The sequence below is a fragment of the Protopterus annectens genome, chromosome 6.part1 (genome assembly GCF_019279795.1).
Source record: "Protopterus annectens isolate FY-2018-M chromosome 6.part1, PAN1.0, whole genome shotgun sequence".
Taxonomy (NCBI): Eukaryota; Metazoa; Chordata; order Ceratodontiformes; family Protopteridae; genus Protopterus; species Protopterus annectens.
The window spans coordinates 388,660,078-388,677,577 of NC_056738.1; the positions used below are offsets into that span (position 1 = coordinate 388,660,078).

The 17,500-nt window shown below is 44.5% G+C and overlaps 1 protein-coding gene across 1 annotated transcript in view; it reads left to right on the forward strand.

Moving 5' to 3' along the window:
* Positions 1–17,500, forward strand: part of LOC122805296 (centromere protein F-like) — a 566,537-nt gene that overhangs the window by 142,528 nt on the left and 406,509 nt on the right. The window lies entirely within an intron of this gene.

The window sequence follows — 17,500 nt, forward strand, 5'->3', positions numbered from 1 at the left end:
GGTTCTGCCTCTGAACTTCCTCTGGGGAAATTTCAGTGTTTTTGGTGTGTATTATAATAATTTTCGAGACATCAGGGCTGATGGGTACCTGCACTTTACCAGCTGTCACCTTGAGTAGTTCGGTCCCACTTTCATAGGGCTGTACAGACTCTCGGAGCCATAGCTTCTGCATCGAGTTTGAGGGATTGGCTACCAGGCTTTCAGAGCTGTCCCTCCCCCCTTGGCACCTCTGCTCTTGACAGTTCGGCTCAGACTCCACCTTCAGTGCTGGGGGCAGCCGTGGTTTGTCGGGCTTTAACGTCGGTGACTTTGGCCTGGACTGAGTTGCCCTTGGATTCTAGCTTGGCTTTCTAAGTAGTTTAGAGGGTTCTTGACTCTCCTTCCTTTGGACCCGACCCCCCCCCCCTTCCTTCTGAATTGGCCACGCTGGATCCCTGTCTCCTTCGGGACAGCCTGTTCCAAGCAGTCTTCAGGTGTCTTCTCATCAGGAACACCCAGAGTCTTCCGATACCTCCCCTGAGCATCCCTTCAAGGAGATGCACATGAAACACAAATGCAGAAGGAGGCACTTGATTCCCCCTCGAAATCCCTGACAGAAGACACTGACTTGGATGAAGAGGAGGGGTCCCCCAGATCCCCATCTGAGGATGTCTCTTTTGGAGACATGGAAATTCTTTGACAAAAAAGTGGGTGGTCTACCCACAAACATAACTCTTGAGTCCATGTTCCCGCAAGTGTTTGGAACAGGTCCATCTACATCCTGGGTTTCCCCTCCTGCAGACCCCCTGATTGACTTGATATCCTGCAGGGCTTAGAAGAAACCAGACAGACCCAATTCCTAAACACCCTGATAAGGTACTTAGTGCACCCCTGGACAGATCCCACTGGACTAAGGGGATCCTGATCGATGTGATGGTTATCGCAGCAGCCACAAAAAAGAGCTGGTCCAGGAGAGCCCTTCAGTCCATCCCCTTGGAGTCAAGGGCAATGGACAGATTCAATAAGCAGGTCTACTCTTTAGTGACCTTTTCTCTGCACACGCTGAATTATCTGGCACAGATGTTCAGACTTCAGAGAGACCTCACTAAGGAACTCTCTGATTTTGCTCTGGGTTCCATGTCTGAAGAGGACAAGAAGATCTTTTCTCCAGAATGGCCACCCTCTGTTCTATCTCCAACACATCCATGAAGCTACTTTCGCATGCGGCAGAAGGCACCTTAAAGCAGCTGGTTCAGGCATTGCCATTTGGCATCACACCTGGATGCGGCTGTGTGAATTCTCGGAACCCTTCAAAGCCTCCTTCATCGGTGCGTCTTTTGAAGGATCATCTTTTTGGCCCCATGGTTAGAGACGCACACTCCACAGCGAGAAAGACAGGAAGACCTTGTCTGCTGTCAGAATATGCTTTTTTACCCCACAAAGATCCTACACCAGAAATCAGCATGGTGGTAAGAAGCTATGGTTTCGAAAGTCTGTTTTTTCCAGAACTTACAGGGAGACTTTTCCTCACAGGTAGAGAAGGAAATGATTCCAATGGCACGCACCTCCCCTGTGGCAGGGGGTGTCAGGAAATTTTAGGGTTTTCTAGATATGTTCTCGGACAGGCCTTTTCAGCAGTCCTGAAGGATTGCCCGACCACTGTACTATAGAGGTGGTTAGGGGACATCTTTCCTTACACCCAACAGCCTGGGTAGTCATCACTGCTGATCATTGGGTGTTAAAAATAATACCCAGAGGTTACACCATTCCATTTTTCAAATCCCCAAGTCTGAGACTAAACCTTCCAGATGTGCCACCCAAACAAAGGGAGGCAGCAGCCCTGGAAATAGCAAAGCTGCTGGCAAAAATAAGTCATCAAACCGTCCCCCAAGACAAGTTTTTTTTGGTGACAAGATGGGGGACTTCAGACCAATTCTGGATCTCACTTCATTAAACAAGTCTGTTGCCAAACAAAGTTCTGGATGGTCACAATACAGTCCATTCTGCCTTTTCTGCAGAAGGACGATTGGATGTACTCAGTAGACCTTTAGGATGCATATTAATACATCAGAATGGACAGATGCTGTAGAAGGTTCCTCCGCTTCCGGCTGGGAGACATTTGCTTCCAGTTCAGGGTACTTCCCTATGGATTCACCACAGCCCCCAGGGTGTTTACCAAAGTGATGATGGTATTTGCACCTCACTTGAAACTGCTCTGATTCTTTTCCTTATTTGAATGATTGGCTCCTCACTGCTCTCACCAAGCTTCGACTTCAGGCCAGGGTTTTTTTCCTTCACCTAGCCTTGTCTTTGGACATAACTATCAGTCTTTCAAAGTCCAAAATGGATCCGGTCCAGGTCATCTACTTCATAGGAGCCCGAGTAGACACAGCACAATGAATGGCCTTCCTTCCCTCCGATAGGATTCAGTCCCTTCAACTCCATGTACTTCAGATGCTTTCCGACCATCCTCCCCTTGCTTTTCTTGTTCTCAGAACATCCTCCCCCTGCTTTTCTTGTTCTCAGAAGATTGGGATCGATGGCAGCTACTATAACTCCTCTACCAATGGCCCACCTTCATAGGAGGATACTTCAGTGGACCCTAGCGGTGCAATGGTCTTTTCTCGAACTGCCCACAGATTATCCCATAAAACTGTGTAGAGTCTGCAAGGAGTCCCTCCTATGGTGGCTTCGATCTCAGGATCTTTATATAGGATGACCTTTCATTCCCCTTTCTCCCAAGGCCATGGTGAGCATGGATGCCTCTCGGGGGTATTGGCTGGGTCGGATGTTCCAAGGCACCTGGTTCCTGTGGAGACCAACTTGCAAATAAATGTCCTGGAGATGAGAGCGGTGCTTATAGCATTACAAGTGGTTCATGTCTCTTTCCACTGGGACAGTTGCCATCCAGACAGACAATATGTCTGTTGTCTGGTACATAAGCAGGCAGGGAGGAATCAAGTCTTATCCCCTTTGCTGAGAAGCCATGAAATTGTGGGAATGGGTTATCTCTTCCAACTGCTTTCTAGTGGTAATGCACATTCCAGGAAAGTCAAACATTTTGACAGACAAGCTTATCAGAAGCATTCTGATGCCTCACAAGTGGTCTCTCAATCCATCAGTGGCAAACGCAATCTTTCAGAAATGGGGACAACTTTGCTGCTATCTCTTCACCTCCCCCCTCCAACACCAAGTACAGTGAGTACTTTGCCATCATCCCCCTCTGGGGGAATCCCCCAGAGATGCTCTAATCCATGCTTGGCTCCCCAGTCTACTTTATGCCTACCCTGCTCTTCCCCCGATACCCAAAGTGCAAAGTCATCCTCATTGCCTCTTTCTGGCCTTGACAAGTTTGGTTGCCCTTCCTGTGGTCTCATCACGTATGTCCTCCTTGGACTCTTGATCCCATTCTGGATCTTCTGCCCTATCCTTCAGGCTACCCACATCCACATGTATGCCCCACTTTGTTTGATGGCTAGAATTCCCGGTCAGTCCTTTCCTGTTCAGAAGATTTTGATTGCAGCTCATAAGGTCTCTACAAGGAAAATTTACTCTAGCAAATGGAAGAGATTTTCTATATGGGTGCAGCTGCACCAGTTAGACACTTTTACGGATTCTATTCCTGCTATTCTGGATTTCTTAGCTCACATTTTTTTATGGTGGAGCTAGCTTTTCTACAGGCAAGGTACAGCTAGCAGCAATCTCTGATTTCCATATTGGTGAAGATTCTACTTCTTTAGCATCCACAAAGATATGTAAAGCATTTTTAAGGGGCACTTTTCCACTTCAGACTCCAGTCAAGGACCTCACTTTAGTGTTACAAGCCCTAGTTTCTGCCCCTTTTAAACTAGCTGCCACAGTTGAATTAGTTTTTGTCTTGGAAGAATGTCTTCTTTGTGGCCATCACCTCTGCCAAGAGGGTTTTCGAGCTACAAGCCTTGTCCAATTAAGCCTTCTTATCTTCCACAAGGACAGAGACTCTTCACACTAATCCTGTCTTTATGCCCAAGGTTGATTCAGAGGCTAACATTAACCAAGTTATTAATCTCCCAGTCTTTTTCCCTAATTTCCAAAACAAGGGAGTGTACAAATTTCATCTAATTGATGTACACAGACATCTACGTTATTTACGGATAGGACAAAAAACATCAGAAAATCAGACCAACTTTTTTTGTCGCATTTGCTAACTCTAGATAGGGGAAGACCAATCACTAATGTGACTTTAGCTAGTTGAATTTCAAAGTGTATTGCACTGGTGTATTCAAATAAAGGCATTCCTGTTCCAACTCAAATTAAGGCCCATTCCACTAGGTCTGTTTTCCACCTCTGGCAAGTGGACAAAAAGGCTGCAATCGATGACATTTGTTCAGAAGCTACTTAGTCTTCCTCTCATACCTTCATATCCCATTACAAATTGGATGTCTGCTCCAGGGGCAGGGCCTACTTTGGCTTTGCCATGCTCTGGAATATCCTTCCATTAGGGTTACCCGAGGGTTATGTAGCTGGGAACTCTGTCCCACAGGTTGAAGACAAAATGGAAGAGAACAACTTTAAAGTTATGCTCTTACCATAACATTCCATTTGAGTTGTTGCTTCATTTTTCTTCAGTTCCCCTCCTCCTTCCTCGGGTTCCGAGAGGACTTGGCAGAGATACACCGGGTTTTCTCCCACTTCCAGTAACACTCAAGCCTCTGATGTACTTTCTTTATAATGTGTCTGATGCTTGATTGTGCTTAAGGAATGTTGTTATGTTGTCCCATCTCGCCTTTGTTCTTGTTGGTTGGGGTTTGGAGTCGATCCTCTGCTCTGACTTGGCCGATTTACTATAGCTCGGGAGCTTTTACTAGCTCGAGGCTACCTCTTATCCCAGCATGCCTAGCAGTAGCTACCCAGATCTCATTTGCCACGTCGAGATTGTGACTAATGACTCAGGCTAAGTACTTTGTGCTTTTTTTCAATTTATCATTTCCGTTCTAAAAGTGTTTGTGGTTGTATTGACTCGTTAGACTAACGTGGATAGTATAAACTCTATCGACCCCTTTCTCTGTTTGTTGTTGGTGTTTTTAGCCGTCGTTTTCTCCTCCGACCTTGCTTTCCCCTTCGAGCACGTTTAAATTAGAGGGTTCTTCTTTTTTCCCCACCCTTTCTGGGATAGCCATTTAAGTTAGAGGCTCTCCCCCTTTTACTGTACTCTCCTTCCCTTCAAAAAAAAAAAAAATTCTTCCTACCTGTTGCAGCCTGGTTGTAGTTTAATTGTTGTTTGCTGTTAGCTTATAGCTTTGTTTCCAGTACTGTGAAAATTTTTTTGTCAAGTATTACCATGTCTAAAGAGTCTAAACCCTCTGGGTTTAAAAATGCGACTCGTGTTGCCAGAAAATGTCCCTTACAGATGGGCACATGAGTTGTGTATATTGTTTAGGGGCTGTTCACCTGCAGGACTTTTGCTTGATCTGTCACGCTTTCAGTTCCAGAATCCTGCAGGAGAGAAGAAATTTTGCGTGGCCTTCTGAAGAACCCTCAAGATTCTTTGTCTGAGTCCTCAGCCAGCTAAAGTGTCCGAGAAACACACCAAGCCATCGTTTCCGAGTTCGGAACAGACGGAATCCACTGAAAAGCCTTCGGCTTTGTCGGCTCCCAGCATTGGCTCTGACAAAGCTAAGTCCCCAGTGGCTCCATCTGTATCCTCGGAGCCCGTCCGGACCCATATAAGATCAAGGTGTCCTTCTTTGGAGCCGGCACACTGTGCTCCACAATCTCTTCCGCTGCAACCTGGAGCGGGCAGTCACCAGTCCTTTTCACACTCCTCTTGTTCCTCCAGGCTTTCGGATCATAACGTGGAGAGAGTGGTCAGCAGGCTCCTCAAGTCACAGGCACTTGCTAAATAACTTTCGAGCCCAGCCCATAAGGAATTGGCTTCTTCGGCCCATCCAGCTTCTCCACCGGTCGTTCCTCTGAATCTCTTGAGCTGGGAGCGGCAGTGCATGGAGGCTGTGGTGGTGGAACCGTCGGCTCCGGTTTCTTCATCAGTTCTGACAACCGCTCCGATCTCCTCGATGTCTTAGTCCATCGAGGGATCTGGGCGCTGAAGCTCTCTCGCCAGTTCCGAGGGGGGAAGTGGCATCGGACCCCTGTCCAAAGCCACTCTCCCTCTCGGAGCTTCAGCACAGGTGAGCTCAGCTCCCACATTGGCTTCGGAGCCATCGCTCCTGGTTTGCAGGAGATCTCTGGGCTCTTCGGAGCCAGCGGCTCCTTCAACTTGGGACCGTGGCGCCTTCGAGGTGATGTGGAGCATGCTGTCTCCTGAGACAGCTCCACCCTCAGCTCCATTGGCTCCTTCTCCCTTGGTGCCTGTGCCTGCCTTTGACCCTCCTCTGCCTCCAAGTGTAGGGAACCTGTGCCCCAGGATGCCCCACTGGGTGACCCCACCTCTTCTGAAACCTCCCCCCGACCGAACATTTGGAGGAGGTCCCTCAGAAGACGAAATGCAAGATGAAGTATCTAGACTCCCCGGATTCCATCACTTCAGATACAGACTTGGATGAATCGGAAGGGTCCCCCTCTGAGGATGTCTCCTTTTCAGACATCTTGGAAATCCTTAGATGGGTGGCTGGAAGTCTCAAGTCCCTTCTGCGGATGAGTCTGTCTACCTGGATGCATTTGGTTCTTGACTCTTAACCTCTTGGGTTTCTCCGCCTTTCGACCCACTTGTGTCTATAGTGAGTCGAAAGGCGTGGAGCGCTCCAGAGAGCATGGGACCAGGTCTTAGGAGACCAAATAAATTTATTACTGCTCCCGAGGATAATGTCTTTCCTTTCCAAACGGCTCCCTGTTGATGCCATGGTGGTGGCTGCAGCCACTAAGAAGGAACTTGCGGAAACTTTCATCTGTCCATCTGCAGGACAGAGTGTCTTGTATGATGGACAGGTATGGGAAGCGTATGTTTTCTTCAGCAACCTTTACTCTCAGGTCACTGAATTACTTTAATTTCACGCAACTTCAGAGGAATCTCCTGAAGGAGCTAGAAGATACCCTGCAATATGCTACAGCTGAGGGGGTTGCGAACAGGGCAGCTTCCCAGCTTGCGACCTTGACTTCCGTGGTTAGCTCCTCCATGAGGCTCATTTCTTATGCGGCAGATGAAGCCAGTAGGGCAGCAGGTACCGGAGTAACTTTGCGGAGACACTCCTGGATGTGCCTTTGTCAGATTGTGGAACCTTTTAAGTCTTCATTTACCAACACCCTCATCGATGGCTCATCTTGTTCGGGCCTCAGGTAAAAGAGACTCTCACCAGGATTGAACAGGATGGCAAGACTGTCTCTGCCATAGAAGTCCATTTTTCCACTCCATCTAGACCCTTTCCTAAAGGTCAGAAGAGTGGAAAGATGTGGTTCTGAAAATCCCAGGGGGCTTCACCTGACACACATGGAGATTTTTCCCCCGGGGCAGAGGGGGGAAAAAAAACAGAAGACCTCCCCCCCACGTGGCAGAGGGGGTCTGCAACAGCAGGGTGACAGAGATACTTTCTCTGCTAGGCCCTTCTAGCACTCCTGAAGGAGGGCCCGGCTGTCCATCTCTGGAGGCAGTCGGGAGCAGAGTATCATTGTATCCAGCAGCTTGGCAGTCTTATCACGAGAGAATCATGAGTACTGTTGATAATATCGAGGGTTTACAAAATTCCTTTTTCTCAGTCCCCCCACCCCAGAAGATGTTCCATCCAGTCTTCAGGATCACGCAATCCTAGAGGTTCAAAGATTGTTAGAAAAGAGCCATCCAGGAAGTTCCCGCAGACTAAATTGGATCCGGAACTTACTCAAGGTTCTTTTTAGTTCCAAAAAAGACAGGGGACTGGAGACCCATTTTGGATCTCGGCAAGCTAAATCAATCGGTAAAAAAGACGAAGTTCCAGATAGTAACACTATAGTCCATTCTTTCCTTCTTGGGTCCGGACAGTTGGATGTGCTCCATAGATCTCCAGGACGCGTACTACCACATAAAATTGTACAGGCAATCCAGGAGATTCCTACGCTTCTGGCTGGGAGCCAGTCATTGTCAGTTCAGAGCCCTTCCCTTTGGTCTCACCACAGCCCCCAAGGTGTTCACCAAGTGTATGGCAGTGGTCACGGCTCACATGAGGTGTCTAGAATTCCAGGTGCTTCCATATCTAGACTACTGGCTCCTCACTGCTACCACTGAGCATCAACTGATCAAAGCACGGGACTACACAATCCAAACTTGTTCCCAGTTAGGCATCACCATAAACTACGAAAAGTCTGCCTTGTTGCCTTGTCAGTCTATTACCTTTATAGGGGCAGACTTGGATACAAGATGCATGATAGCAAAACTCCCTCAAGACAGGGTGTCAACCATTCGTCAGCAAATTTTGTTCCTCATAAAAAAGATGAGAGTTCAAGCAAGAGACGTTTTACAAGTCTTGGGTTCAATGGCTGCTGCAGTTACACTAGTTCCTTTGGCAAGCTTCCACATGCAGATTTTGCAGTGGCTTCTTTTCACTCGGTGGTCTTTCGAGGATTTGCCACTGTCACACATGATCTTGATTATGTAATCTTGCAAAAAAGACCTAGTATGGTGGCTTGTCTCCCCACAAGTGACTCTGGGCAGACCCTTTCTAGACCCCCATCCTTGTAGCCACAGTGACCACGTTTGTTTCCCAGATAGGGGGGGGGCATTATCTGGGACACTGTCCAAGGAATGTGGCAACCTCACGAGTACAATTTGCACATCAGTGTTCTAGAGATGAGAGCGGTGCTTCTGGCACTGTAAGCACTTCAAGACTCTCTACCTACCTGGACCATTGTAATTCAGACAGAGAATATGTCAATGGTATGGTAAATCAACAAGTAGGGCAGAACCAGATCTTACCACTTGTGTCGGGAGGCACTACGAGTATGGCAGTGGGCGAAGTCTTCCCAACGTTTTCTGATTGTGACGCATATTCCCAGAAAATCCAGCGTGATAGTGGACAGGCACAGCAGGGCTATCCTTATGCCTCGTGAGTGGTCCCTGAAGCAAGAAGTTGCGGACTTGATTTTCCGCAAATGGGGCCAGCCATGCTGCAGTCTTTTTGCCACTCACCTAAACAACAAATGCAGCAGCTACTTCCCCCTAGTTCTCCCTCCGGGACAGTCCTCTAGGGATGCACTTGTTCACGATTGGCCTCCGCGACTACTATATACCTTTCCCTCTAATTCCAAAGGTACTTCAGAAAGCAAAGTCGCTGGGTTGCGAACTCATCCTCATTGCTCCTTACTGGCCTTGTCCGATATGGTTGCCATTTCTTCCTCATCATATTCAACTGGAGTCCTGGATACTGGACCTAGTTCCAGACCTCCTGATGCATCAGTCAGGCGGGCTTCATTCATCCCTCCAAACTCTCAAGCTGACTGCTTGGTTCCTCCACTTCCAGTCTTAGCCAGGCTTCCAAACATTTCCCCTGCTGTACAACACATCCTCATGTCCTCCCACAAGCCCACTACCAGGAAGATTTACACTTGCAAATGGAAGAGGTTTTCTTATTGGGTGAAGAGTAATGACATTGATCCTTTCACTGCTCTTGTTCACAAGAGTCTTGACTTTCTGTCCGAAACCTTCAAAAAAGAGGCAGCTGTGGCTACTATTGGGGTCCAACTTGCTGCCATATCTAATTATCATGTAGGAGACTTGGGTTCTAACATCATGTCCCATAAGCTGTGCAGAGCATTCTTACAAGGTACAACACTTTTACTGCCCCGGTAAGAGGACCTAAACTTGGTTTTAGCTTGTATGGTTCTGCCACCTTTTGAACCAGCAGCATCTTGTTCCCTGAAATTTCTGTCTTGGAAAACCATCTTATTGGCTGATATAACCTCAGCTAGACAGGTTTCTGAGTTGTATGCTTCTTTCTATTTGCCCGTCGTATCTAATTTTTCACAAAGATAGTCTCTCTTAGGACCAATCCTTCCTTCTTGCCAAAGGTATGTTCAGAGTATAACTTAAATCAGTCCATTGAGCTTCCTGTGTACTTCCCCAGTTATGGCAACAAGGCAGAGTATAGACTCACCAGTTGGATGTCCGTAGACAATTACATTGTTATTTACACAGGACCAAAGACCTCAGAAAATCAGACCCAATTGTTTGTATCCTTTGCTGACAATAAACAAGGTTATCCAGTTTCAAAAGTGACCTTATCAAAATGGCTGTCTGACACAATCAGTTATTCATATGATTTGTGTAAAAAGACGCTTCCAGGAAGGCCCAGAGGACATTCAACCAGGGCCTTAGCCACCTCTGTTGCCTTCCAAGCTAAATTGCCTTTAGATTCAATCTGTGCAGCAGCAACATGGGCAAGTACTCCTACCTTTATCACTCATTACAAAGTGGATGTGGTCTCCCGGAATAGGCATTTGATTCCACGGTCCTGAAGAATTTGTTCCGGTGAACCACCCAAGAACCAGGTGCTGGGGACGCAGTCCCAACCAGCAAGAACAAAGGCGAGGTGAGACAACATATAAAGAAGTTATGTACCTACCATAACATTCCATGTTTGTTGTCCTTCATCTCGCCTTCCTTCTTGCATCCCCCCTCCTTTCCCCTTCCTAGAGGATCGATCGAGAGGAGTTCCTTTATTGGTTACACTGGCTGAATTTCCTGCTGACATACCAGGTTAGTTAACCATGCATTGTTTTTTCTTTCCTTCTTAACCTTAAATGTATAAGAGCTTAGTCAGAGTTGCTTTTTACTATGCATGTCTAGTGTGGGCTATTACAAGAGAGATCTGGGTAGCTACCGCTAGGCATGTCGGGATAAGGGGTAGCCTCGAGCCAGTAAAAGCTCTCTGGCTATAGTAAATCGGCTGAGTCGGAGCCAAGGATCGGCTCCAAACCCCAGCCTGCAAGAAGGAAGGCGAGATGACGGACAACAAACATGGAACGTTATGGTAGGTACATAACTTCATTTTTTGTCTTATCAGCAGCAAACGAGATCTCAGGGTTGGGAGGAAAGTGGGGTGTTGTGAATAGGATAGGATAGGAGGAGCTCAGTTTTCAGCTCCAAGGCTGGAGTATACGGTTGAGTCGGATCCGATCTCTGATCCAAAAACCCACAGGTTGAAGACAAATGAAGCAATAACTCGGATGGAACGTTATGGTAAGAACATAACTTTGTTTTGTCACTTAAGAAGTCTTAGATCCATCATGGGGGTTCTGCAGGAAATGAAAGCTTGTACTTAAGTTCTATCATTTTGGGGATTTATGCAGTGATATATGTAGAGAATTTGGTGTCCATTGGTATTCATTAGCTGCCCCATGTTGGTTTTACACATCTGAAGCACAGAATCACTTTAATGGTTTTGCCCACTTGCTTCTGGAGTGGGGAGACAGAGTAATAAAGTGCTTTAGTTATTTTCTTGGAAACTAGATCATGCAGCTGCTCAGCCACATCAAAGTAGCCAACTTCTCTTTGAACTTTGCTCATAAGTTTGTTATATGGGTGCAGTATCCTGCATTTTCTCTTAAGTTTGCTATTCTCTGAAGTCACAGAATGCCATACCTTGGTTTCCCATTTAGGAGATGCTGCCTTTGTATACTCCTTTAAATTATCTGTATTTTTGTAATGTTTGTTCATTTTTTTTCTCCTGCTTAATTATTTCAGTAATTCAAACATTCCCAGCCCTAATGGAAAATTAAGGTAGTTCTCGGCGTTGAGTTAATTCTTAATTGAGTACTATAGTGGGATTGTGCTTTCTTTCCACTTATACACCCCAGAATCCTTGCATCCTTTCTATATATTTTGTTGAGCTGCAGTGTCATCTTGTAAACTGCAGTAACCAAACCTTGAGTTACTGTGTTACATCAGACAGTCACCCATATGATATTCTGTAGCTGTGTTCTCTCCCATACCTCATTTCAAGGAACGCTCTTCATTTTGGGTCTTAAACTCCATGTTCCACATTGAAAGGGTCTACCACTAATTCATTTTTTCACCCTGGGGTAGCCGCGGTGGTGCAGCGGTAGCATTGTTGCCTCACAGCAAGAGGTTCTCCCGTTCGATTCTCGGTGGGAGCACCTTCTGTGTGGAGTCTGCATGTCCTCTCCGCGGTCAAGTGGCATTCGAAAGACATGCGTAGAATGGGCGTGCCTTCGTTGAAGGTTGGGTGTCGAGCTGGCACCTCGGCACCCGTAAAATATCTACTGCCAAATCATTAGCGGGACTGGAGTTCCGGTGTGGCGACCCCTAACCGGGAAAAGCCGAAAGAAGAACAACATTGAAATTCACCCTGGTGATCACTTCTGTGCCCCTGCTTGACAGGGGCACAGGAAAACAATTTTCTTGGGTGGCAAAAGCCAGGATACCTTTTTAGCTAGGCTTATATAGGCCCTAGGAACAAAAGCCTAGTACCTACCTATGAATGTTAATTACTCAAAAAAGGCTTTTATAAGTATAAAAGACACTGTTAGTAACTGTTCAGTGAGCTTCCAAGTTGGTTGTTAGTGTGTACCAAGTATTCCACATTTTTTTCACATTGTAACTGTGTTCTCCATTTTGGAGATGGAAGGATGAAAGCTATGCTCATTGCTGAAATTCATTTGCCACATTTTTGATTTACTATATTACATTTTTAAAATCTGCATTGTCTTTTTTTTTTCCTACTTTTTTGGTAGATATTGTCTTCAGGGTCTTTGTTGCAGGGATAACGTGAGGCATTTCTGAGTACATGTATCTTTTTTTTTTCTTTTCCTTTCAGAAAGGTTAGTTCATTGGTTAATATACTTGTTGAACACAGCATACCTATGAGTCATCACTGACACTACCGCCCTGCATCTTCACTGCAGAGAAGTTCTGTTGTGAGTTTTGCTGTAATGTATTGTATGGTGCTACACGTTGGTACAGTATTCAGGTTTTTTCTGCATTTCTTCCCTGTGGTACGACATTGGTGTTGGAAGGGTATGTGTATATAAACATAGTATGTGTATATATGAATATATGTGAGTGCATAAACATCAAATAACCATAGGTCCCATTTGGAACAAAATATGGGCTCCACAGACTAAACTCTGAAGGATTTGGCAGTGGAAGGTCTCCTTGCATATGGTCTGAGGTGATAGAAGTAGCTGGAAGAGATCTCAAAGTTTTGAAAATTTTTAAGGCGCTGGAGTTTGTATTCTTATAGTTCTTTTATTTGAGAAGGCAGATGAGCACCATGTATAGAACCAGTTTGAAAGTTCAGATTTATTACAGATTTTTGGGGGCATGTGTGGGTAAGGAGTCAACCACTTGTGGTGCATCTGTGGGGTAGGAGGCCTTGGGGGTTGGACTTAAATGCGCTTTCACTTGAGCATTTCTTTTCCACTTGGACTTTCCGATAGCCTTCTAAAACGACTATATAAAGCCATTCTTTTTCTAAGCAGACCTGATGAAGCAGCTCATACAAAAGCACATTTTGACTTTATTTACACACAACTGTTTCTGGAAGAACTGGTTCCTGAAGATATTTATGTAATTGCATTTTGTATTAATAGTAAGAATTATTTGCCAATTTAAAAGAACTGTACTTATTTTGGCGCCGGATTTTGTATTCATTGTAAGAATTATTTGTTAATTTAAAAGTATACTTATTTTTGCACCAAAAGTTTTCATACACTCTGCATAATCAAGGGCAAAAAAGACCAATCCCCAGGGCCTCTTACTCTATGGCCACACCAAAGGGGTTGGATCATTACCCATACACACACCCCAAAATAGTCTTTGTAGCACTTGAAACATTACCATTTCTTTTACTTGTTACTATATTTTCTGTTTGCCAGTAATGTTTATCTAAAACTATAGACATTTGTGTAAAGAAAAATTAAAGAAAAGAAACACAAAGCTCTCTCTTTGTAAAATAAAAAAGAAATAAATGTAAACTGTCTGGCCTGTGTTAGGTGCTGTACAGGGGCAGGTGTCTCTAGCTGATGGACCCAGGACAGGTTTACTAAGAAAGACCATTATTTTCTCCCATGCCTACTAGAGTTAAGTTTCACTTGTTCACTCCACTAAAATAATTCTTGTAATATCTTCTGTTCATCCCTTTTATGCCAGTGTTTCAGCAGTCTGCTTTGGGAGGGGAAGCAGAGCTGGAAATAGGTGCTGTGATTCCCATCATAGTACAAATGGCAAGAGATCCTGGATGTTTCCAAATTGGACAAACATCCAGGATGATGCTTCACTGTCCTCTGCTGCAGAAATGTTTTCTGAACTTTCTCTTTTTTGCTGATTTGGAGACTGCTTGCATTTTTATCACTCTTGTTTGGTGATAGCCAAGCTTGACGGGTCAGGATGTTTGGGCAAAGGATGTTGGGGAGAACAGATACCTGTATCTTGGCTAATAAGTTTTAGTGGAAGTGGATACCTGCTGGAAAACCTAATGTTATAGTGTTCATAGTCAGAACTTTGGTTAGGCAGGTATCTAAGGCATCATGTTAAAAAGATCCATGCACAGAGCTACTAACGTTTGTTATGAAGGGATACGGCCAAGCCCTCAGGTTTTGTGACTCTCTCTTGTCTAAAAATAGGATGGGCATGGAAGCCCTTTCTATTTTCAGAGAAAGGTGGAGTCATTGACCTACACAAATCATATTACTTTACTTTATACCCGAGTCTAAACACTGCCTTTGGGATGAGTATTTCTTCTCATTTAGCTCTCCACTATTTTTGGATAGGCTTTAATGCAAGACCACTTTATAATGGTTGAGAAGGCTTTGGAAGGAATTGAGCCCGGGTTCAATGATGCTACTCCCCGTGAAGCTGAGAACCATGAGCCCTATGTTTATGTGGCCTTCTAGGGATGTATAATTGAAAGGCCTCTACTGCTGTAAAGTTCATGGACATCTCTTCAGGCACCTAGTCTCTTTTCTAGCGATCATTCTGTGGAGCATGCTTTGTCGTAGTACTTCAACAGTTTCATAAGTAATCAGTTTTGACAAGTCAGAGGGTTAGCAGAGCACTGTGGTGTCATACCAGCCTTTGTTGTTACTCTTTTTGTTTAATAATAAACAAAGCGTGTCAAGGTCAACAGTTAGACACCCCTTACTGCATTGTTGTGCTGTATGATTCTATTTATTATGTTTGTTTACCAGGGTAGATCACTGATTCATGTAGTGCTATTTCAGGCTCAGACAGGGAGTAGTATACAGAAGGAAGTGAAGAAAAATATTAAAAAGTGTTTGCAATACATACACGGGAATGTTTTTATTTGAATAATAGGAAGCAATATCTAAAATTGTAGCAAAGTAAGACATTTGCTACTTAATATTTGCAAAGCACACTTTTATGTATGTCAGCATCCAAAAAATGTAAAAGTGTGTGCCTGTGTGTGCGTGCCTGTGTGTGCGTGCCTGTGTGGATATGAGGCAGCCAGCAGATCTGACAGTGTCTTCAGAGCAGATCTTGTTGATCTGGCTTTGCCACTTTCTTGGTTCTGTGTGTGTTTTTGCAGTTATGTTCCATTTTCGTTCAGTATTGCATCTACCTGAATTTGATTATTTTTAACATTGATGTCATATTTGTGCTCTGTGCGCTGTTTTTGATTGCAGTATGATACTACTGCTTGCTACATAATAATTGGAACTTATGGCTACCATCATCATTTTAATACATTGATTGTGGCTTATCAACTTGTATGAAAAAGTTCCCTCACTATGAGGGTCCAAAGTAAGTTGGTGCATCACATGCAGATTAGTTCTTCCTCCAAATGCAGCTTGTTGATGCTGCAGTCCTGCCATCCAGGTACAATATGGGGACTGGAATTTTCCTTTTTGACTGGTCATCTATCCCCTACCTTTCCCATTATCCTGTTGACTGGCAGTCCTCATCAGCTTGCTTGTTTAATACCAGCATTATTCTGGGCTAGCTTTATTCTCTATTGCTTTAATGTCATAAACAGGTGCCAGCTGAGTGGAGGTCATTCTGTTGGCTGCACTATTTCTGTACAAGCCTGTTATTAGTCCATTTATATTTTCTTTTGATGGTTCATAGGTTTATATTAGGCTAACAGCCACCAGCATCTTTACAAGCCTAGCCGTGCAACTCAGCACAGTTTTGTTCCAGAGTTCCTTGCATGTCTAAATGGTGGTGTATGTTAGTAAAGATGTAGGTAAGGGTTATGTGTGTAGGGGGTTGAGGGTTATATTAGTTAATATTAAGATGATTGATGTAGAGGTGTCCATTGGAGTGTGGTTTTGAATTTTGGTTATTTGAGTGTTTCGATTTGTGATCTGATGAAGTCCACAACTGTAATTGAAAATACTTAACTAGTAAATGAGAGGAGATGCACTTTCCAGTGTTGCTTATTTTCAGTGTTTGTATATTTTTGAACATTAAACAAAAAATACCTGCTTACAAGTATCCATTGGACAGGAAGGAACTAGTTTCTATCTGCAAACTATGTATTAAAATGTAGGAGCAAACAGTGCGGATGAATACAACTCTTCACCCTGTTTAGATTCTGTGCCACTGTACACTCTGGTAGATACTGTAAGCCAAGAAATCTCAATTTCTCTTGCAGATGAAAAATCCAAACAGATTCTTTTAGAAGTGGATCCATTTGCTTCTCATTTGAATCACCACCTTTATCCATCTTGCTTCAGTCTTTCCCTTCATCCAGACATGAGTGACCAGTACTTTTCTCATCATTTGGAGACCGTCTAAACTATACATTTTGCCATCTTCTCTAATTTTCCAGCTGCTGCCAAAGGTAGAGGAAAATTGCTCCTCATTCTGTTGGCTACATGCTGGCCTTGATGATCATGGCTCATCCCTCTAACACAGATGAAACCGGCTTAGCCAAAGGCCCTGCATCTGCACAGCTGCCTGCTAATAGAACAATAGAGTTCAAGACTTGAGTGTGTCAGCTTAATAGAGTAGATGATTTAATGGTGGTACCAAATAATCATTGCTGTCTGCCTGTTTTTAAAAGTAGCTAAAAATAAAAAAAAAAATGACCTTGTCACTTTGGTACAAAAAGGCAGAGTTCCAACGATGCTAAAGGGATTAAGTGGTAATCATATTCACATACTTTCGCTGATTCCCTTTATGTATCTGTAATCATATCAATTTTCTTGTATGCCGATGAGCAAAGCATGAGGTTGTGGTGGTGATTTTCAAACTTCAGCCTTGTGATGGAACACCCTGTGCACTTTTGCGCATCTGAACTTGCATGAACTGACAAGAAACGAGTATAGTTATTTGTGTAAAGTCTGAATGTTCATAAAGTCATGAATGTTAATTTCATCAGGTAGTGCAGGTGTAAGCTTGTGTGGCGCTGTTGAGGTTTTCCACAAGATCCTGCTCTGAGCTGAGAGCCAGTGGCTCGCAGCATATCCAGACTGTGTTTATTCACTCTTTGGGTGCCTTTATAGGGACACCCTACTATGGTTTTAATAAGATTGGAAAGGTGGAAGACAGAACTAGTGGAAATAGGGGGAAAAGAGGAGGCAAGGGAAGAAGAAATGGCCACATATATTAAGATTCTGCAGGAGGTGAGAGGAT